The 10281-nt window shown below is 45.5% G+C and overlaps 1 long non-coding RNA gene across 4 annotated transcripts; it reads left to right on the top strand.

The window, feature by feature from the left end:
- The first annotated feature begins 3189 nt into the window (after positions 1-3189).
- On the top strand, positions 3190-6756 carry LOC119316318. Of its 4 annotated transcripts, XR_005152860.1 has the most exons (6): positions 3190-3623; positions 3717-3929; positions 4443-4571; positions 4943-5086; positions 5633-5717; positions 6524-6756. It is a non-coding gene; the product is annotated as an uncharacterized LOC119316318 (long non-coding RNA). The 4 variants fall into 4 exon arrangements; XR_005152861.1 differs by having other exon boundaries at positions 3751-3929; positions 4443-5086; XR_005152859.1 differs by having other exon boundaries at positions 3722-3929; positions 4443-5086.
- The last annotated feature ends 3525 nt before the right edge of the window (positions 6757-10281 follow it).

The following is a 10281-nucleotide window of genomic DNA, read 5'->3' as shown; positions in this document are numbered from 1 at the left end:
GTAGCTGTTTCATGGATCACAAACACAGAACTCAGTTCCTGAGAACGGTTTCAATGAGACAACCCACCATGTACTCCTACATGGCCTTTCACCGCTACCTGTACCAAATCGTGTTCACACACTTAGCTCACACACAGTAGGACATGTTCACAACTTTCCAATTCATCCCCGATGAATCAGACCTGACACAACTCTAAGCAATAGCAGGCATGACAAGCAAACATGAATGAGTAGGCACATCAGGGCTCAAACAACTCCTACTCATGCTAGTGGGTTTCATCTATTTACTGTGGCAATGACATGTCATGCAAAGGAAAGGGGTTCAACTACCGCAGCATGTAACAGTTGAATCGTTGTTGTCCTAATGCAGTAAAAGAGAGCAGGAGCGAGAGAGTGAGTTTGTATCGGAATGAACAAGGGGGTTTTGCTTGCCTGGCACTTCTGAACATAGTATAGTTCTTCATCGGTGTAATCGAATTCATCGCTGGATCAACGTCTACTGAGGGGGGACAAACACCGGCAACTGAGAAAGAACACAATCAACACATGACGATATGCAACAATATGATGCATGCTATGACATGGCAATATGAATGTGTTTTGGGCTAATGCAAGCTAGAACATATTGAAATGAGTCCATTTGAACCAAAGATTCAAATTCAAACCCATTTTACGAAGTCATATTAGTGCATTAACTTGTTTCACCTAAACAGCAAGGTTAAAGTGTTCTAACATGCATGAAACTAGTACAGATGGAAAGATTGAATTTTTCCGATCATTTTTCATATATAATTTATCTTATTTGGATTTATAGATAATTTTTTATGATTTTTAGAAGTTTTGGGCATTTTCTGGAATTTCCTGAATAAACTTAAATCCAGAATATGAGTTATTGCGTCAGCACTGTGTCACTGTGACGTCAGCGGTCAACTGAGACGGTCCAGGCAACCCTGACCTGTGGGTCCCCTCTGTCAGTGTCAATTAAACTAACTAAGTTTAGTTAGCGTTAAACTAATACTAATCCTAGTTTAGTTAGTGGCCTAGGGCCCACACGTCAGTGACCCAGGGGGTCAAATTGGGCCCACCCGGTCAATGGTCAGCGGGGGGTCAAACCCACCGGCGACTCGACGCCGGCGAGGCCCGAGACGGTGGCACGGCTCGGAAAATGCCCACAGGGCACGAGCGAGGCTGTTCTTGGGCTCGTTGGAGAGCTCTTGCAGGCGCGCGTCTAGTGGTGGTGGAGGCCGGGCCTATGGTGGCCGGAGCCAACGACGGCGAGCAAGTCCGCGGTGATCGGAGTTCGGTCAAGCTCGGGGTCGACGTTGCGGTGCACGGGAGGGCTAGCTGATGGTGGTGTTGGGTTTCTGGGAGCATGCTAAACACGTAGCAGTGCTCGGACGTGAAGGTTGCTAGCCTATTCGCCGGCGACGACGAGCGCGGCGGCGGTGAGCTCTCGGGTCCGGTGGCTAGCACGCCTATAGCACGCAAATGAACATGGGAGAGGGGGGGGGAGATGGCGGGGCTCACGGCGATAACGAAGAGGGGCTCAGCTTGCTCGAGGACGGCTTGGCGACGACGAATCGATGTCGGCGGTGACCGGCTCCCGAGGTTGAAGGCGGTGGCGATGATGACGCTACGGAGCGTTTGGCGTCGCGTGAGTCGACAAAGAGGCGTAGGCGTCAGTGGCGGAGCTCCTGGGCATGTCGGAGAGGCGAGGGGCAGGCGGTGGCCACGGTGGTGCACGTCGGCGGGCGTGTTCGGGTGGTGCGAGGGGGAGAGAGCTAGAGGAGAGGGAGAGAGCTCTAGAGTGAGGGAGAGGCAGAGGGGGTCGAGGTCGTTCCCGTGGCGCGGAGACAGGGCGAGGGGGAAGCAGGAGGTGGAAGCAGGAGGTGGAGCTCGGGCGCGCGCGCGTCGACACGCCTCTGCTTACTGGCAGGAGGTTGAAGACAGTAGGAGGGAGGTCGAGGTGGGCTGGGCCGGCGGAAACTGGGCCAGACTACAGGGAGGCCAGGTGAGGTTACTCTCTCTCTCTCTTTCGAATTTAGTTTCTGTTTTCTATTTTTTTTGCAATTGTTTGACTTAATTAAAATGCTAAGACATTTCCAAAAATCATGAAACTAATCATGGCTACTGTTTATAATATATCCAACAAGTAAACATTTTAGTTTATGATTATTTGAGCATTTAAAATATTTTATAGCTTTTAAATGCCCAAATGCAAATAGAGTATGATTTAATTCAGAGCCCAAATATGTCATGGAAAAATGTGCATCACCTTTAGTTACTGTTTACAACATTTTCCATAAATGATGAACTTTTTTGAAAGCCATTTGGATTCACTGAGAATATTTTTAGTTGAACCTAGTGAATTTCATTTGGTGCTAGGGTTTCAACAATCCCCATTTCAAGTTTCTTTGAAATTTAAACATGATGGCATGATGAACAAGCAAAGTCAAGTAAGGGCTAAACTGAGGCTGTGACATAGGCATCTCCCCCGAAATTTTGGATCAAAACCTAGATCCCTCTCCCCTCCGCGCGGCCGGATGAAAAATCCCGCCGCCGCCGCTGCCACGTGTCGCCCCACCATTCGCCCGGCCGCCTCCCCCGCCGCCGGCCCGCGGAGCCCACGGCTGCTCCTCCCGCGCCACCATCTGGGCCTGCGCCCCGCCGCCGTCTTCCTCCTCGCGCGCGCCTCCTCCTCGCCGTCCGGCGCCGCCGCGCCGCCGTAGAAGCCATCGCCGGCCATCGCCGCCTCGACCTCGCCACCTCCTCGCCCGGTCGCCGCCGCCCCGACCTCGCCGCCTCCTCGACCGCGGCCGAGCCCGCCGTCGTCTTTCCGAGGTCCCGTCGGATCCGGTCCGGACACTACACCACGCACCAGATTTCCCTACTGATGTGTGTTGGGAAAAGTCAATTTTACCAAGAGACTGTTGGTCGGGAAAACTTCTATCCAACTGTTGGTCGGTAATACTGATGTGTCGTGTCCAACTGTCGGTCGGCAATACTGCAATATTTCACGTTGGACTATTGGTCGGGAAAGCTCGTATCTCCATCAGACTGTTGGTCGGCGATTAATGCCGACCGACTGTTCATTACCAATTGGGCCGGCCCGTCTTTGCGCGCGCACGGGCCAAAAACTTAGCGCCAAGCTTCCTTCCTAGTTTTTTCATTCTGCCTTCAATAGGTGCCACGACCAAATCCAAATCCCCCAAACCTAAATCCTCTCACGCACTCCCTCCGCCGCCGCCCGCTAGCTAGCAGCCCGCACGCCGCCAACCACCCGCCGTCTCCAGCACGCCGTCACCTGTCTCCTTTATCCTCCTGCACCCCCACTGCTTAGGCCCCGAACACTTCTAACCCTAGCTCGTGCGCTGGAGTTCGGGGAGAGGCCAAGGCGCGGTGGTGGACGCCGCCATCCCTCTCAGATCCGGGGCTAAGAGAGGGAGGGAGGGAGGGAGAGGTGGGTCACCTGCGAGAAAGAGCACTCGCACCCTCGCTCGTCAGCCGTCACCCAGGAGCCGCCACCACCGCCGCCACGCCATGGGCTTCCTCCGATCTGCGCTCACTGGTTTGTTTGAAGAAGGATCTAGCCGTTGACTGTTGGTGCTTCCCCTCCCCGGGCGGTGAGTGTTCATTTCACTCTCCTCTCCCTCTCCACCCATCCCCAATCGGTGCTGTCGTTAGTTGATTTATTTGCTTTTCCCTTTTCCTTTCAGATCAGCCATGACTTGGGATAGTACTTCTATCCAGCAAGCAACGTTTTGGATGTGAGCTCCAGCTCAAGCAGAGCATCAAAAACAGGGGCTCTATCTGCTAATGGGGCAGCCGACAATGCAGTCTAAGAGCTACATCTCATGTGATTTCTGGATATGAGAACTTGAGAAGAACAAGCTTGATGCTATTATTGAAAAAAATAATCTATGCTACAGGTATTCCTTTCAGTAGTGTTGCAGGAAACCTTAATTAGCTACTGTTTTTTATGAACTGGTTGTGATTGATTTGTGAACTTTAGAGCTTGTGAGTTGTAATTTGTGATGTTTGAACCCTTGCCAGACTATCAAATTATGCTATGCGTGCCTGAAGGTCAATACATGGGTATTCATCATATGAAAATTCATTACTTTATATATATAGAAAAACGTATCCACATATTTGTGCTTTGAGACGAGGGACAACCCTGAGAACTAGCTTCAGGTTCCACAAAAATTCCAAATAATCATACTAATGTTTCAGACTTTTATTTAAGCATTGTAAAATTCTGGCAAACATAGGACTATACTAAACTTAGTTCAGTTTTACTGGAATGAAGATAAAGTACATATCTAGCAGTTTGTATTTATACAGTCACACTTCTATAGATTTTACAGTTCTATTTTCTCTTTAAATTTGCTTCAGTAGTTCTGTAACTTCAAGAATAGTTCATACATCCCATATTTTCCCAGGATTCTTCTTTGCATCCCATACACTTAGACGGAGTGGGAGGCTGCCGCAGCGGTGCTGGACTCGGAGCCCAAGCCATCCGCCGCCGCCAACAAGTTGCACCTCTTCGCGGAAATCACCACAACTGTGATGTCTGTATAGAAAATCAGTATTTTCTTGGTTCATATCCTATTTGAAACTTGGAATGTTGATTGTTGGGCACAACTTGACTTTCACAGTAGCCTGCATATTCTTCTGCTCACAAATAGAGCAAAACATGCACCATAGAATGCTGGGAGAACATAGATTTATTTTGCTCTTCGTACTTTTATTAGATAAGCCACATTTCAAGGAGAATATGGATTTATGTTGCTCTTCCTACTATTATTAGATAGGCCACATTCTTTTTGTTTCATTCATGCCTTTGTTGCTAACAGTATGGTTGTGTAAATTCAACATTGATGTTTAATGTTATTACATGATTTACACAAAACTGGTATTCATATTACATGAGATGTTGCAGGTGCTGACAGTCGGATGCCTTCAGAATTGGCTCTTAAAACTTTCAACCAAGATTAGAGCTAGCATACAGTTTGCAGTTTATAGTCGTACTCATACTCAATGAGTCCCTACCTCGGCTTCTGGGCAAGATATTCTTTAATTTTAGGTAAGCTCTAATTTCTAAAGCATTATTGCAGCTTTTAGTAACTCTGAATCTCAGATTTATTGAGATATCGAAATTCCAGTTTGAGATTCATCGAGATAAGGAGATCTTATTCGACCATGTAATTTAAATCTTATTCCAATGAGTATTATTGATTGTCGTTTTTACCAATATTACTCAACTTATGGTCACTTCCCTTTGTTTAGTTCAGCGCCATTCTTTTCTCTTAATCGTTTTGGTAAAAAGAAATCTATCACTATAAAATGTATTATGTAATCCTTTTTTGCTCAGCGGCAGTAAATTTCATAGAGGTGATGTAATATACTAATATATAATGTCATTACTACTGTAGAAGTTGCAGAAGTGTAATGCTGACTCTACTCGAATGATGATTATCCCTACATGCATAACATATTATAAAGAGATCTTCCTACGTGCCCCTTTTGTATGGATGCATGCTGACGTGTGCACATCATTTGTAGCTTGTTTTGGTGCATCTTTTATCCTGCTTCAGCTGGTTAGCCTGAATCCTCTTTTCTCCTGTTTCAGTTGATTAGCAACCACTATTGTTCAGGAATTTTGAGTAGCGCGCATCTTGGTCTGGCGAGCCGGTGACCGGACATCATTTGTCAAGGTTTGTGCACATTGAAAACTCATGCTGCGGATAGGAATGATGTTCATCACAAACTGATGTAGCTTCTTAATATGCGTACTATATTGGATTGATCCTTTTGAATTAAGTTGCTGTAAAATTATTTATTCAACCCAAGCTCTTCTCAGCCTCTTTTCTCTTTTTTCACTGTAACTTATATATACGTAGGGAGCTGACCTTCATGCACCACTCAGGCGCCACATCCGGCCACTAACATCACGTCTAGGCACTAACTCACTCCCACTCACACAACTAATTCCATGCACTTAATCCCTACATGCATGCATGTCCACTTGCGCATCTCCACTCAACGGCCACACACCTGGTCAGCGGCCATGTAGCTGAGAAACAAACTAACTTGCCTATTCTCCTCTAGCTATTCCAGTCCTCAAGCGCCTTGCCGCTTCACACGGCGTGCTGCATCACACAGCACCACGGCTTAACGCCGCCATCGGCATCTCACCATGCTCGCCGCATCGCACTGCAGCCCGGTATCTCGCCTCCTCCGTGTACTCGATTTAACCTTCGGCGACTAGATACTCCTAGACCATCTATGTTACATGCATAACGAAAGCAAACTAAGTATGCGGATACAAAATATAAAGATTAGTGCGAACAATCTCAACCGAGGATCAACGTTAGTGTTAACACATGATTAATTATTGAATTCTCTGTATTTATTACTATTTATATTTTTTAGAATGTGATGATCCAGTATGTTGGCATTTTTGTACTGTAGTATAGTTTCTATTAGTGCATTATAACTGAGAATTGATTAACTTTTGTAGGAAGCAAAAAGGACTACACTCACAAGGAACCATGAAGCCAACGAACCACGTCAACTAGATGTTTTAGCTTTCATTTTGTACAACTGATGTCTCATACTTGCACCTTTTGACTATCCTTTTGTAAACCTGATGTATGGTTCCTCGGTGGTTTTGTTTAGAACAGATTGAAGTGTATGTATGTGCCAATTAGTTAATGGAATAAAAAATGTTTGGTGCTCCCGATTTGAGCGTGACGTATGGTGTTTGGGTGATTATGCTTAGAACACATGAACTATATGTATGTGACAATCAATACCATATGTTAATTAAAGTTGTGGTTGGCTAAACAAAATGTTGACGAACTCTTGTTTAGCAAAAGAAAACCCCATCTGATTGTTGGTCGGCAAAACAAACGCCGTCTGATAATCGGTTGGGAAAGCCTAATGCTAGGCCCAACTCTGGACATCTTCTTCCCCCTCCGGCGACGAACCTCGATCCGCGTGCCCGATCCAGATCTGGACGAAACCCTAGTCGGGTTGAATTTTTCCCAAAGTGTCAGTAATTCTTAGCATTTTTCATTATGCCATATCTCTGCATCCGTGGCTCCGTTTTGAGCGTGTAGCATATCAAATTGTTCATCTCGACGTGTACTTCATTTCATTCCATTGCACCATGTTCATTTGAGTTCATCTTGATGCCCTAAATGCTATTGCAAGAGTGCTATGCAATGTTAGTTTCAGATTCTTATCAGAGATTGGACATTTGTCATTTTTGCCATGTTTAATGTGTGCCTCCTATGAACCTGAGCCGTACATGAGTTTTGAAGTATGCCATGCCATCTTTACAGGGGTGTATGCCATGTATTTTTATGATCTTTTTGGTGACTAGAACAAGCATGCAAAGTAGCTCTCGTAATGTTGTTGATTTCAGGGACTTAGAAATCTTCTATGTCTTTGCCCTGTTAATATTTTTATGCCATGTATTCTTGTTGCTACAGAGTGATCCATGCCTCTTTTGAGCACGTTCAGTAAGGATGTTTTGGGGATATTGTTATGCTCTATCCATCCATGTCTTTATTTGCATTTATGGAGCACCCTAGAATGACTCAATATTGCTTTACTTTTGCTATAAAATGTTTCTGGCAGATTGTTTACATGTTATTCAATTTTGCCGAGGTTGTTATAGTTTATCCATGCATGCTATGAGGTTGTTCTTACCATGTTTAGCTTCTATGCCATGTCTACTTGCTGGGAGTATGCTTAGTTTTACATGCAATGCCTTGTGGTGAGTGCATCGAGCTCGTAAACATGCCTACGTGAATCTGTTTTGCCATGTTCTAGTTTTTTGCTAAGTCCGAATCTGTTAACGAAAGTTGCTATGTTCACATGGTTACCATTATATTTTATGATCCCTTTTGGCTTATGGTCAGTGAGGGACTTTTGTTATATGCCTTGTGTAGTTTCATGACATGCCTTGCTTTGCCATGATATGTTCCTGTAGCATGTAGTTATCTTGCTCTAAACATTGCTTCCTGATGTTAAATTCCTGACATGTTATTTTCATTAAGTATGTAACCTGATATCTTTTGCACTTTTGCCATGCTTGTTTGAACCTGCTATTGAGTGAATTGGCCGCAGCTCAGTGTTCATCTTTTGTCAAGCATCTTGAGTGGATCACTGCCATGTGATTTGTTGATATGTTAGAGTGCAGTAGCTTGTTGTTCTTGATGCATTTAGATGGCCTTGTGCTGTTAATCATAGATCGGTGCCATATTTGTTTTGCTTGTTATTTGCAAACCGTGCACACGATTCCGGTGATCTTTATATCGATTTCGACCGAAATTAACTCATCTTTCCAGTAGCACTCTTGGTTTTCCAAGTTGAGGCCAGGTTCAATCTTTCCTTCCCGAAACATTGCATATCACGTCCTGCATGTCATGCCATGTTTTGCATCATGTTGCTTGCGCATTGCACCATGGTTGATTGTGTCTCCCTTTGCTTGTGTTCTTGCTTTGGGTAGAGCCGGGAGACGAGTACGTGATCGAGGAACCCATTGAGAACGTTTACGAGGATCAAGCTTACGTCAACTCGGAGAACTTTGCAGGCAAGATGACCATACCCTCGAAATCACTTCTATCTTTTCTTGCTAGATGCTCGCTCTACTGCTATGCCTATGCTACGATTCCTACCACTTTCTTATCATGCCTCCCATATTGCCATGTAAAACCTCTAACCCACCTTGTCCTAGCAAACCGTTGTTTGGCTATGTTACCGCTTTGCTCAGCCTCTCTTATAGCGTTGCTAGTTGTAGGTGAAGATTGGAGTTTGTTCCTTGTTGGAACATGTTTATTTTGGGATATCATTATTATATCTTGTCTATTTTTAGTGCACCTATATACTTGGTAAAGGGTGGAAGGCTCGGCCTTATGCCTGGTGTTTTGTTCCACTCTTGTCGCCCTAGTTTCCGTCATACCGGTGTTATGTTCCTTGATTTTGCGTTCCTTACGCGGTTGGGTTATTATGGGAACCCCTTGATAGTTCACCTTGAATAAAACTCCTCCAACAAGGCCCAACCTTGGTTTTACCTTTCGCCACCTAGCCTCTTTTCCCTTGGGTTCCGCGGACTCAAGGGTCATCGTTATTTTAAACCCCCGGGCCAGTGCTCCTCTGAGTGTTGGTCCAAACTAGAGCCCCTTGCAGCGCCACCTTGGGGAAACTCGAGGGATGGTTTTAGTTGTACGGATTGCTTATCCGGTGTGCCTTGAGAACGAGATATGTGCAGCTCCTATCGGGATTTGTCGGCACATTCGGTGGCTTTGCTGGTTTAGTTTTACCATTGTCGAGATGTCTTGTAACCGGGATTCCGAGTCTGATCGGGTTGTCTTGGGAGAAGGAATATCCTTCGTTGACCGTGATAGCTTGTGATGGGCTAAGTTGGGACACCCCTGCAGGGATTTGAACTTTCGAAAGTCATGCCCGCGATTATGGGCAGATGGGAATTTGTTAATGTCCGGTTGTAGAAAACCTGAATCTTAACTTAATTAAAATGAATCAACAGAGTGCGTGGCCGTGAAGAGAACACGGTCTCGTGTTATGCTTGAACGTAGGTTGTTCTAGGATCACTTCTTGATCATAGATTCTTGTTCGTGCCTTTGCCTTCTCTTCTCGCTCTCTTTTGCGTATGTTAGCCACCATATATGCTAGTGCTTGCTGCAGCTCCACCTCATACCTTTTACCCTACCTATAAGCTTAAATAGTCTTGATCGCGAGGGTGTGAGATTGCTGAGTCCCCGTGGCTCACAGATTACTTCAAAACCAGATGTAGGGACCGATGATACCATTCCAGGAGATTTGACTGAGCTCAAGTGGGAGTTCGATGAGGACTCAGGACGATACTACATTTCCTTTCCAGACGATCAGTAGTGGAGCCCAGTTGGGTCGATCGGGGACTTTATGCTTTTGGGGTTGTCTTTATTTTTGGTGCCGTAGTCGGACCTTGATTGTATCTGGATGATTGTAATGATATATTCATGCTATTGTGTGACGTGGCGATTGTAAGCCAACTATGTACCTTTTTCCTTATTCAGTACATGTGATGTGTAAAGATTACCCCACTTGCGACATTGCTTACAATGCAGTTATGCCTCTAAGTCGTGCTCCGACACGTGGGAGATATAGCCGCATCGTGGGCGTTACAAGTTGGTAATCAGAGCCTTCCACGACTTAGGAGCCCCCTGCTTGATCGAATCGATGGCGTTGTTGAGTCTAGAAAAATGTTTT

The sequence above is a fragment of the Triticum dicoccoides genome, chromosome 6A (genome assembly GCF_002162155.2).
Source record: "Triticum dicoccoides isolate Atlit2015 ecotype Zavitan chromosome 6A, WEW_v2.0, whole genome shotgun sequence".
NCBI lineage: Eukaryota > Viridiplantae > Streptophyta > Magnoliopsida > Poales > Poaceae > Triticum > Triticum dicoccoides.
This window is presented reverse-complemented; position numbering and strand designations above follow the sequence as displayed.